This window comes from Phacochoerus africanus, chromosome 6 (genome assembly GCF_016906955.1).
Source record: "Phacochoerus africanus isolate WHEZ1 chromosome 6, ROS_Pafr_v1, whole genome shotgun sequence".
Classification (NCBI taxonomy): domain Eukaryota; kingdom Metazoa; phylum Chordata; class Mammalia; order Artiodactyla; family Suidae; genus Phacochoerus; species Phacochoerus africanus.
Genome location: NC_062549.1, coordinates 94,247,923 through 94,261,281, shown reverse-complemented (window position 1 = coordinate 94,261,281; position 13,359 = coordinate 94,247,923).

Below are 13,359 nucleotides of genomic sequence, written 5' to 3'. Positions count from 1 at the left end.
GGCAAATATACATAACACGAAATACACATAACATGAAATTTACCATTTTAAATGTAAATGTTCAGTGACATTAAGTGCATTCACATTATTGTGCAGCCATCACTACCACCCCTCCCCAGAACTTTTTCATCTTCCCGAACTGAAATCCATATACCTATTAGGCAATAACTCCCCTTTCTCCTGTCCCAAGCCGCTGGCAGTTATTCTATTTTCTGTCTCTATGAATTTGACTACTCTAGGTACTCCATAGAAGTGGAATTTAACAATTTTTTTTTTGGTTTTTTTTTTTTTTGTTTTTTAGGGCCACACCCACGCCACATAGAGGTTCCCAGGCTAGGGGTCTAATTGGAGCTACAGCTGCTGGCCTGCACCACAGCCATGGAAATGCCAGATCTTTAGCCCACTGAGCAAGGCCAGGGATCGAATCTGCAACCTCATGGTTCCTAGTCAGATTCGTTTCCACTGTGCCACGATGGGAACTCCTACAAATATAATTTTTTTAATTTACACAAATAATACATACTTAGGAGTTCCCACTATGATGCAGTGAGTTAATGATCCGGCTTGTCTCTGTGGCTTTGCTGGTTCAATCCCCAGCCCAGCTCAGCAGATTAAGGATCTAACATTGCCAAAGCTGTGGCATAGGCTGCAGATGAGGCTTAGATTCAATCCCTAGCCCAGGAACTTCCATATGCCTCAGGTGCTGTGCACCTGAAAAAAGGAAGAAAAGAAATGGTGATATTCTCTCTCTCTCTTTTTTTTGGGGGGAGGGGGTCTTTTTGCCATTTCTTGGGCCGTTCCCGCGGCATATGGAGGTTCCCAGGCTGGGGGTCGAACCGGAGCTGTAGCCGCCAGCCTATGCCAGAGCCACAGCAAAGTGGGATCTGAGCCTCGCCTGCAATCTACACCACAGCTCACAGCAACGCCGGATCCTTAATCCACTGAGCAAGGCCAAGGTTTGAACCCTCAACCTCATGGTTCCTAGTCGGATTCGTTAACCACTGTGCCATGATGGGAACTCCTGATATTCTCATTTTTTAAAAAATCAAACAGTATTGGAATAGTGGTTACAAATGTTAGGATGCGAACTTATATGTCCAGAAAATGTTGACTTCCTTACTTTTCTACATTCAAACCCAATTTCTGCCTTCAGCACCTTTTCCATTAGGTAGCAAGAACTTAAATCTCTAATGATGCAGGGACACCCCAGCCGTTTTCTTCAGAGGTGCTTCTAATTTTCTAGAGGGCTCTCAGAGGCATGATGGAGGGGATCAAGGACTTCTGGCTCTTGGTCTCAATACTTTTCCTCTCTGGTGTCCACTCTTGGGCTGAGGTCCCACAAGGCACAGCTGCATCCCCATCAGCCTTATTCAGCCTCTCTGGAACCATAGGGAACTCAGTTGGGCCCTTTAAGGCCCTTCACCTCTGCTTTGCCACTCAGTCATTCCTCAGTTCCACCAACCAGGCGGGGACCTGGGGTGAGCAGAAATCTTGAGGAGTGTCCCAGGCCCCCTACCTTGTTTTTGTCTTTTTTTTTTTGTCTTTTTTTTTGGTCTTTCTCTCATTTTAGGGCCGTTTCCTGTGGCATATGGAGGTTCCCAGGCTACAAGTCCAATGGGAGCTGTAGACACCAGCCTATGCCGGGGCCACAGCAATGCAGGATCCGAGCCGTGTCTGCTACCTATACCACAGCTCACGGCAACGCCAGATCCTTAACCCACTGAGCGAGGCCAGGGATTGAACCTATGTCCTCATGGATGCCAGTCAGGTTTGTTAACCGCTGATCCACAACAGGAACTCCTCTTTTGTCTTTTTATTTTGTCTTTTTAATGCCACACCCGTGGCTCCCAGGCTAGGGGTCCAATCGGAGCTGAAGCCACCAGCCTATGCCACAGCCATAGCAACTTGGGATCCAAGCCATGTCTGCAACCTATACCACAGTTCACGGCAACACAGAATCCTTAACCCACTGAGCAAGGCCAGGGATCGAACCCGCGTCCTCATGGATGCTAGTCGAGTTCATTAACTGCTGAGCCATGACGAAACTCCCACAGTGTGCATTCTTTGGGAGCAGGCACAAGACTTCTCTTTACTCTTGGATTCACCAACCCATTTAGGTTTCTTCTATGCCACCCCCTCCAAATCTCAAACTATGTCTGAGCCAGCAGAGCCTCAGAGCTCTTCTGAGGGATTTATCCATGAATGACTAAGATCTCCTTCTCTTCCGTTCTCTCCTCTTTCTGTTATTCCTCCCCCATTTGCACAAAATCTGTCTAAGATCAGTTAGGTGAAGGGATGTGATGGAAAACCGGAGTTCCCGTTGTGGTGCAGCAGAAATGAATCTGACTAGTATCCACAAGGATGCGTGTTCAATCCCTGCCCTCACACAGTGGGTTAAGGATCCGGAGTTGCCATGAGCTGTGGCGTAGGTCGCAGACCCTGCTTGGATCCAGCATTGCTGTGACTGTGGTGTAGGCCGGCAGCTACAGCTCCAAGTCAACCCCTAACCTGGGAACTTCCATATGCCAAGGGTGCGGCCCTAAAAAGCAGGGGGAAAAAAAAAAGTATTGGAAAACTGGCTCTAGCTTCTCTAGTGTTCCTCCAACAAAAATTTACTGATTATTCTCCAATGGGCCAGGCACTGTTCTAGGCCCTAAGATAATGACAGTGGACAAAAAAAGACCAAACTGTCTGTTGCACGAAACAGACAGAACACCATGCCTTTCTTTCTGTTGTTTTTTTAAGTTGTTTTTGTATTAAGTGCAGTTAATTTACAATGTTGTGTTAGTTTTGGTATATACAAAAAAATGATTCAGTTATGTAAATTTATATTCTTTTTCATTATGGTTTATTACAGAATATTGAATATAGTTGCCTGTGTTATACAGTAGGACCTTATTGTTTATCCATTCTATGTATAATGGATTGCATTATCTTTTTTTTTCTTTTTAGGGCCCCACCCGAGGCATATGGAAGTTCCTAGGCTAGGGATCGAATCAGAGCTACAGCTGCCGGCCTACACCACAGCCACAGCAACACCAGATCTGAGCCATGTCTGCAACCTACACCACAGCTTATGGTAACACCGGATTCTTAACCCACTGAGTAAGGCCAGGGATCGAACCTGCATCCTCATGGATACTAGTTGGATTTGTTTCCATTGTGCCACAGCAGGAACTCCTGCATTATCTATATATGTTTGCTTCTACTAATCCCAAATTCCCAATCCATTCACCTAAAGAACAGGGGTACACCTTGAGTTTATTGAGTGGCTACCCAAAGATGCATGGAACCTTGGTTACTACCTCTCCAGACTGAAAGTATGGAAAGGGGAGAGAAGGCTATGACAGAGCTCAGGCTCTTGAAACAGACACTGAAGAGTCCCTTTTAAGTCCTCGAATCCCTTGGAGATGTCAGACAGATCTGGCCACCCAGAGTTCGTGGGGGACTATTGTCTGCTTCATGTCAAATTTTTCTCCAGCACATGTGGATTCCAAGGTGGACTCTGGAATATATACCTCACATGTCTTGATGCCCTATGGGGTTTTGTCCCATTTTCAGAATTTGATTACCCGGTTTTTTTGTTTGTTTGTTGTTTTAGGGCCACACCCACAGCATATAGAAGTTCCTAGGCTAGGGGTCCAATCGGAGCTACAGCTGCTGGCCTACACCATAGCCACAGCAACGCCAGATTCAAGCCACTTCTGCGACCCATACCACAGCTCTCAGCAATGCCAGATCCCCAACCCAACGAGGGAGGCCAGGGGTTGAACCCGCATCCTCATGAATACTAGTCTGATTCGTTTCCATTCTGCCACAGTGGGAACTCCCACCATGTCTCTTCTTAAGCCCAGTCTTCTCTCTGTGAGACTGCTCAGGATTAGGGGGAGGGAGATGAGCAGAGCCAGCCTCCTCTTTCTGAAAGTGGAGGAGGGGTACGTGTGTGTGCACACGCACATGTGCCCTCTCACATCCCTCAGCGGAGCCCTCCCTGAACTCATGGGCTGAGACCCCACCCTGCCATTGCTATGACAACCACTTCTGTGAGGACCTGGGCACTAAAGAATTGAGAGGGTGGGGTTAGGGAGGGAGGGGACACACCAGAGTCTCGTTATAGCAGTGATCACAGAACTTGATGATAATGAAAAAGAGGGATGATGTGTCTTCATCTTCAAATCTCAAAGTAGGAGAGCAGGGTGGGTCACAGGCGAAGCAAGGGCAGGGTGACTCTGGAAGTTCTGCCTGATGTGAGCTGCCCTGCTTCTAACTAACCTCTGCTTCTTCTCCCACTTAGGAGCACAAAGAAGCTTGGGCATCCTCAGGGGCAGAAAAACCCTCCTTTAACAGCGTTAATGTGTCCTTGACGTCCATCTACAGCTTCACTGATGACCTGGGCTATCAAGGGAGCCAGGACCTGACCAGTGTGGGTACCCCACTTTGAAATTCCTCCCTCCTTTGGGATCTCCCACCCCTTATTCTCCCACCATATGGGCATTTTAGCTCACTGACCTCCTCTAAGATGTCCTGTAATACGGCAGGCTTCCCTATCTTCTCTCCATCCTTTCAATTCACATCTTTACTGAAGATGGCTCAAATTTACTCCTTCCAGAGAAAAATACCAATAGTAATAGTCTCAGAGCTTACATTTATTGAGTACTTACCGCATGCCGCTTTTTAAGAATTTATATCTCGGAGTTTCTCTCAAGGCTCCGTGGTTAACGAACCCAACTAGCATCCATGAGGATGCAGGCTCGATCCCCGCCTTCATTCAGTGCTCGGTGGGTTTTAAGGATCCAGCATTGCTGTGAGCTGTGGTGTAGGTCACAGACGCGGCTCGGATCCCAAGTTGCCGTGGCTGTGGCCGGCAGCTACAGCTCCAATTTGACCCCTAGCCTGGGAACTTCCATATGCGGCAGGTGTGGTCCTAAAAAAGACCAAAAAAAAAATCGTATTTCAAAAAAAGAATGTATAACCTCATTTAAACCTCATAAGAGCCTTGTGTGATCAATACTACTATTATCCCAATTTTTCTTTTTTTTCTTTTTTTGTCTTTGCCACAGCTCACGGCACCCACTGAGCGAGGCCAGGGATCAAACCCCCTACCTCATGGTTCCTAGTCAGATATGTTTCTGCTGCGCCACGACGGTAACTCCCCCATTTTTCAAATGAAGAAACAGTCACAGGCAAGTTAACTCTCCCAAGATCACATAGGTAGGAAGCAGGAATATTAAGAGTTTGAGCTCAGTGTGTCTGACTCAAGATTTCATACACAGAACTGCCTGCCAGCTAGTTACCCCATTTTTATGAGTCCTCTATGATGTCCTTTCAACATTTATATGCTATTAAACACACTTGATATGTGAACTTATTTGCTTGTTTACTTGGTGGGGGGCTTAAATGCTAGCTGTGTTTTGTCATTGAGCTATAACTGGCACACAATAAACTGTACATATTTAAAGTGTACAGTGGAGTTCCTGTCGTGGCTCAGTGGAAACAAATCTGACTAGCATCCATGAGGACGCAGGTTCAGTCCCTGGCCTCGCTCAGTGGGTTAAGGATCCGCTGTTTCAGCGAGCTGTGGTATAGGTTGAATTGTGGCTCAGATCTTGCTTTGCTGTGGGTGTGGTATAGGCCAGCAGCTACAGCTCCGATTCAGTCCCTAGCCTGGGAACCTCCATATGCCTCAGGTGCAGCCCTAAAAAAAAAAAAAAGTGTACAATTTGATGTTTTGACATATGTATATACTTGTGAAACCATCCCCACAATCAAGATACTAAACATACCCATCACCCCCCAAAACAAACAAGCAGGATTTCTAGAACAGATAAATTAGAAGGATATTATCTGACTTCTAAAAGAAGTCTTGGAGTTCCCGTCTTGGTGCATTGGAAACGAATCCGACTAGGAGCCGTGAGCTTTTGGGTTCAATCCCTGGCTTCACTCAGTGGGTTAAGGATCCAGTGTTGCCGTGAACTGTGGTGTAAGTCACAGACGTGGCTTGGATCCTGCGTTGCTGTGGCTGTGGCGTAGGCTGGCAGCTGTAGCTCCGATTAGACCGCTAGCCTGGGAACCTCCACGTGCCACACGCGGCTCTAAAGAGCAAAAATAAAATGAAATAAAATATAAAATAAAATAGAGTCTTTATTTAACCAAAGTATTTGCATTAGGATTCTCTCAAAATAACAAGCTCTCTTCTAATGCATTCAGAATATGCCTGAGTTTCTTCTGTTGACACTGCTTTGTAATTTCTCTTTGGTAGTTTTAAGTGTATGTCTCCTCTGGGTAGGGCAGTCTTTTGTTATCTGTGCTGCCCACTCTGTACCCACACTCAGGTGGGTGCTTAGCTTAATTAAGCTTTCCCTCTGATCTCAGTCCTCCTCTGCCTCACTTCCCCGCCTCTGACGTGAAATCGCTTATGTAATGGGATGGGTCAGTATAGAGCGTGCTTCATTCCTTGCTCTCGGATTCCCCAAGGAAGAAGATCTCAGCCCTGTTCGAGCCAAGAATCAGAAGCTGAATAAGGTTTCCGTTGTCCGAATGAGGCGAAATAGGATGAGGGGGCAAGACGAGGAAGACGAGGATGAGGAGGATGAGGTAGAGTGCTTTCCTACTTCTTTGGGATCCCCTAGGGTGAGACAGAAGCAACACTTATTCTCAAAGACCGGCCAACTGAGGCAGAAGGAGCCCTTGAGCATCTTGGAAAATAGCCTGAGCACCCCCACCTCCAAGACCAAATCGTCCCGCTGGAGTCTGACCGGGTTCCATCAATACTTGTGTAGCTGCTGCCACAAGAATCCGAAGTCAGTGGAGGAAAACAAGGCATTGGATTCCAAAGAAAGGAGAGACCCAAGTGAAAACAGAGTCATGGTTTCCATTAATGAGCAAGGGAGGCAAGAGGCTCTTGGGAGATCTCCAAGGGAAGGTCTGGGTAGAAGCCAGAAAAGTAGAGAGAGTAGTCCTTCTGCTTGTAAATAAAGCAAATTTTATTTTTGTCAATGGCATGTATGAGCCTGATTGATGACTCTAGGGGTTTTTGTTTGTTTAATTTTTTTTTTTTAAAGAACTAGAATGGTTCTTTCTTTCTCCCTTTCTTTTTTTGATTTTTAGAGCCGCACACGAGGCATAATTGGAGCAACAGCCATCGGCCTATGCCACAGCCACAGCCACAGCAATGCTAGATCTGAGCCATGTCTGCAACCTACACCACAGTTCATGGCACCATCGGATCCTTAACTCACTAAGCAAGGCCAGGGATTGAACCTGCAACCTCATGGTTCCTAGTCAGATTCATTTCCACTGCGCCACTATGGGAATGCCTTGTTTGTTTAATTTTTAATTGTTTTTGTTTTTTGCTTTTTAGGGCCTTGCCTGCAGCATATGGAAGTTCCTAGGCTAGGGGTCGAATTGGAGCTGCAGCTGCCAACCTACGCCACAGCCACATCAACTCAGGATCCAAGCCACTTCTGCGACTTACATCACAGCTCACAGCAACACTGGATCCTTAACCCACTGAGCAAGCCAGAGATCAAACCTGAGTCCTTTTGGATACTGGATACTAATGGGATTTGTTACCTCTGAGCCACAACAGGAGCTCTGATGACTCTAGGTTTTTGTTTTTGTTTTTTTTTGTCTTTTTGCCTTTTCTAGGGCCGCTTCTGTGGCATGTGGAGATTCCCAGGTCTAATCAGAGCCGTAGCCACCAGCCTGCACCAGAGCCACAACAACTTGGGATCAGAGCCTCGTCTGCAACCTACACCACAGCTCACGGCAACGCCAGCTCCTCGACCCACTAAGCAAGGCCAGGGATCAAACCCGCAACCTCGTGGTTTCTAGTCGGATTTGTTAACCACTGCACCACGATGGGAACTCCCGACTCTAGGTTTTTATCTTCTTTTCTTTCCTTTTTGTTTTTGTGGATGTATCTCTTTCCTCCTCCCCCTTTTATCTCTCCAAACACCTTCTCGGACTTTCCAATTCTGTATGACTTTCTGTCTCTAAGATACCGGGCTAATGTGTCGAAGAGTGAGACCCTGAGAGGTGTGAGAAGTCTTTTGAAACCTTGGAAGCCTGGAACTCCAAGGTGAAAAACAACCTGAAGAGAGTCTTGAGGTAACTAATGAGGGAGGCTTCAAAGCCAAATTTTTTAGGTTTCAATGCCAGAGTTGTTTCATTTTCTTTCTAGTATCTCTCAGTTCTATACAGCAAAGCTTTTGAGCTTCTAATTGTAGCTAACAATTAGGCGGGAATAAAAACCGCCCAGAGGGAAATTAGAAGCCATTTTTAAGATTGTGGGAGTTCCCGCTGTGGCTCAGCAGTTAATGAACCCAACTAGTATCTATGAGGACAAGGGTTCAATCCCTAGCCTCACTTAGTAGGTTAAGGATCCGGTGCTGCTGTGAGCTATGGTGTAGGTTGCAGATGCAGCTCAGATGCTGAGTTGCTGTGGCTATGGTGTAGGCCAGTGGTTACAGCTCTGATTGGACCCCTAGCCTGGGAACCTCCATATGCTGCGAGTACAGCCCTTAAAAAAGACACACACAAAGGTTGTGATTGTTCCTGCCAACAAAGTTTAAGGCTAGAGTAAGAAGAGGAGAAAAGGGGAGTTCCCGTCGTGGCCCAGTGGTTATCAAATCCGACTAGGAACCATGAGGTTGTGGGTTCGGTCCCTGCCCTTGCTCAGTGGGTTAACGATCCGGTGTTGCCGTGAGCTGTGGTGTAGGTTGCAGACTCGGCTCGGATCCCGAGTTGCTGTGGCTCTGGCGTAGCCCGGTGGCTACAGCCCTGATTCAACCCCTAGCCTGAGAACCTCCATATGCCACAGGAGCGGCCCAAGAAATAGCAACAACAACAACAACAAAAGACCAAAAAAAAAAAGAAGAGGAGAAAAGGGATCCTTACTCTCTGGGGCCTTCCCACCCCTCCCCTCTTCCACATCTTCCCTCTGTGATTCGGAATGAATCTTAGAGATCAGGAAACCTGTCTTAGGTCAGGTGTCCTAGAAGCTAAGCCTGAGATGGAGGTTTCCTGTTCAAGTATTTTACTGAGAGAATGCTCTCAGGAGAAGGAAGGGGAACGAGGGGAGTCAGATAGGACCGGGGAAGAAAGCTGAGCAAGATTGTGGTCACAGCTAAGTCTGTTTCCTCCTGATTTCGAGGAGCTCTGAAGCATGACTTATACCACAAAATTGGTTGCACTTTTGAGGCAAGGGGTTGGCTTTTTGTAAGCTCTTATCAATCACTGCCAGCTGCTCAAGGTTCTCCCATTGACTGAGGGCAACTCTTCAGTTGAAGGGGCTGTGAGCTGTTAGCCATCAACACTGCAGCAACTAGGATGGGTGTATGGGTAGTAAAGGGAATTTGGGCAGGGCACCATGACAGCACCTACCATCATTTATTGAGATAATGTGCATTTCCCAGTACATATTTAAATTTTTTTTTTTTTTTTTGCCATTTATTGGGCCGCTCCTGCGGCATATGGAGTTCCCAGGCTAGGGGGCTAATCGGAGCTGCAGCTGTCGGCCTACGCCAGAGCCACAGCAACTCGGGATCCGAGCCGTGACTGCAACCTACACCATAGCTCACGGAATGCCAGATCTTTAACCCACTGAGCAAGGCCAGGGATCGAACCCGCAACCTCATAGTTCCTAGTTGGATTCGTTAACCACTGTGCCACGACGGGAACTCCTACATATTTAATTTTTGCAAATGTCCCAAGTGTGCTTAAAAAGTAAATGAGGAGTTCACATCGTGGTACAGCGGAAACAAATCTGACTAGGAACCATGAGGTTGCGGGTTCGATCCCTGGCCTTGGCTCAGTGGGTTAAGGATCTGGTGTTACTGTGAACTGTGGTGTAGGTCACAGACACAGCTCAGATCTGGCATTGCTGTGGCTGTGGCATAGGTCGGCAGCAACAGCTGCGATTAGACCCTTAGCCTGGGAACCTCCATATGCCTCGGGTGCGGCCCTAGAAAAGACCAAAAAAAAAAAAAGTAAATAATAGTAAAGTGCATAAAAGTTAACATAAAAAAATGGGGGAGAGGAATTCCTGTCGTGGCTCAGTGGTTAACCCCCAAACTGTCTCTTCCAGAGACCATAAGTTTTTCAGTGTCTGTGAGTCAGCATCTGTTCTGCAGAGAAGTTCAGTCTGTCCTTTTTTCAGATTCCACATGTCAGTGAAAGCATTCGATGTTGGTGTCTCATTGTATGGCTGACTTCACTTAGCATGATCATTTCTAGGTCCATCCATGTTGCTAAAAATGCCGGTATTTAGTTCCTTTTAATGGCTGAGTAATATTCCATTGTGTATATGTACCACATCTTCTGGATTCACTCCTCTGTCGATGGACATTTAGGTTGGTTCCATGTCTTGGCTATTGCAAATAGTGCTGCAATGAACATCACAGTACACGTGTCTTTTCGAGTCGTGGTTTCCTCTGGATAGATGCCCAGGAGTGGGATTGCTGGATCAAATGGTAGTTCTATTTTTAGTTTTCTGAGGAATCTCCATTCTGTTTTCCACAGTGGTTGCACCAATTTACAATCCCACCAACAGTGTAATAGGGTTCCTTTTTCTCCACACGCTCTCCAGCACTTATTGTTTGTAGACTTTTGGATGATGGCCATTCTGGCTGGTGTAAGGCGGTACCTCATAGTGGTTTTGATTTGCATTTCTGTAATGATGAGTGATGTTGAACATCTTTTCATGTGTTTTTTGGCCATCTGTATGTCTTCTTTGGAGAACCGTCTGTTTAGATCTTCTGCCCATTTTTGGATGGGGTTGTTTGTTTTTTTGGTTTGGAGCTGCAGAAGGTGTTTATAAATTTTGGAGATTAATCCCTTGTCAGTTGATTCACTTGCAAAAATTTTCTCCCATTCTGTGGGTTGTCTTTTTGTGTTATTTAGGGTTTCCTTTGCTGTGCAGAAACTTTTAAGTTTGATTAGGTCCCATTTGTTTATTTTTATTTTTATTGTCAATACTCTAAGAGGTGGATCTGAGAAGATGTTGCTGTCATTTATGTCAGAGAGTGTTTGGCCTATGTTTTCCTCTAAGAGTTTATAGTGTCTGGTCTTATATCTAGGTCTTTAATCCATTCTGAGTTTATTCTTGTGTATGGTGTTAGGGAGTGTTCTAATTTCATTCTTTTACATGTGGCTGTCCAGTTTTCCCAGCACCACTTATTGAACAAGCAAGGACAGTTCTTTCTTACAGAAGAACTGAAGTTAACAAATACAGAAGAAATGCAAGAGATAGAAAATCACTATTAATGAGTTCCTGTTGTAGTACAGTGGAAACGAATCCCACTAGCATCCACGAGGATGCGGGTTTGATCCCCAGCCTCATTCAGTGGGTTAAGGATTTGGTGTTGCCTCAAGCTTCTGGGTAGGTTGCAGATGTGGCTCAGATCTGGCGCTGCTGTGGCTGTAGTGTAGGCTGGCAGCTGCAGCTCTGATTCGACCCCTAGCCTGGGAACTTCCACATGCTGCAGGTGCAGCCCTAAAAAAAAAAAAAAAAAAAAAAAAAGGATCTGGCATTGTGACTGCTGTGGTGTGGGTAGGACCCCTGGCCAGGGAATTTCCGTATGCCACAGGTGCAGCCAAAAAAAAAAAAAACAAAAAACGACAAAAAACAAGCATGCGGAAGACAGCATGCCACTGTTCTGGCTTCATTTTGCTGTTGAAATATAAGTAGTAGCCTTTTGCTCCTTTGAGGATAAACTGTCTTTATTCCCTAGTTGCTTTAAAATCTTCTTTTTGCTTTTGCCTCTTTGCAGAAGGCAAGTGTAACTCACTGGGCTTCCTGAATCTGTGAATTGATGGTTTTCATCAATTGCAGATAATTCTGACATTATTTCTTCAGATTGCATTTCCTCCTCTGCTTTCTTTCCTCTCCTAGGACTCCAAGTAAACATAATTCAACTCAGCTTACTATCTCTTCTGTATTTCCCATCCTCTTATCTTTCCAAGTTTCATTTTATTTCTATAATCTACCAATTCTCTTCTTAGCTATGTCTAATATGTTATTAAACCCATCTATTGAGACTTTAGTTTCATGTATTGTGTTTTTCTAGCTAAAATTTCTATTTGCTTTTTTTTTTTTTCTTTCCCAATTGTTCTATGTCTGTGTAGTTTCAGGTCTCTGCTGAAATTTCTAAACTTTGCTTATTCTTCTTGAACTATTAAGCAGTTGTTTTTCTTTTTTCTTTTTTGTCTTTTTAGTGCCACACCCTCTGGATATGGAGGTTCCCAAGCTAGGGGTCTAATTGAAGCTGTAGTCGATGGCCTCGGCACAGCCACAGCCACACCCGAACTGAGCCACGTCTGTGTCCTACACCATAGCTCACAGCAACGCCAGATCTTTAACCCACTGAGCAAGGCCAGGGATCGAACCTGCATCCTTATCAATCCTAGTCAGATTCATTTCCGCTGAGCCATGTTGGGAACTCCTGTTTTCATTTCTGTGTAATTCCAATATGTGGTAATTGTCTGTTGTCTGTCATTTCTGTTTGCTTTCACTTTCATTGCCTGATTTCTTTAAGTGCTTGATTCTTATCATGGTTGATGTTTTATTTGAAAAATTAATAATCACAATACTTTTGAGGTCTAAGTCAGTGTTAAGTTCCTTGAGATTTCTGCTTGCTTCTACCCAGCATCTGGAGACACTAGCAATCTGGGACTAAGTTTGAGACTTGAGAATTTCTGGACTACTGAGGACGGTGGGACACTAGGCTGCAGTATGAGAGACTGGTTTACTCCTGATTCATCCTTAGGTGTCCTCGTCCAAGTGGATCTTTACCAGCATCTCTGTCTTTAGCTGTCCCCAGATTTCTCTAGCTCCCAATCCTTCAGGGCCCTTAAAAGCACAGCTCAGCCTCTCAGCAGCCTTTTCCCAATTGGCAAAACCTGCCTGGACGAAGGGCAGCCTTTAAAGACTTCTTTTCTCTTTGGAGTCCCAGCCAATCTTGTTGGCCCTTTGATTTTTTTTTTTTTTTTTTGCCTTTTTCTAGGGCCATACCTGCGGCATATGGAGGTTCCCAGGCTAGGGGTCCAATCGGAGCTGTAGCCACCGGCCTACACCACAGCCACAGCAACACCAGATCAGAGCCGTGTCTGCAAACTACACCACAGCTCGTGGCAACGCTGGATCCTTAACCCACTGAGCAAGGCCAGGGATCGAACCCACGACCTCATGGTTCCTAGATGGATTCATTAACCACTGAGCCACGTCAGGAACTTCAGCCCTTTGATTTTTTTTTGGTACTTTTTTTATGGCAGAACTTGCAGAATATGGAAGTTCCCATGCTAGGGGGTCGAATCAGTTGTAGTCACTGGCCTACGCCACAGCCACAGCCACACCAGATC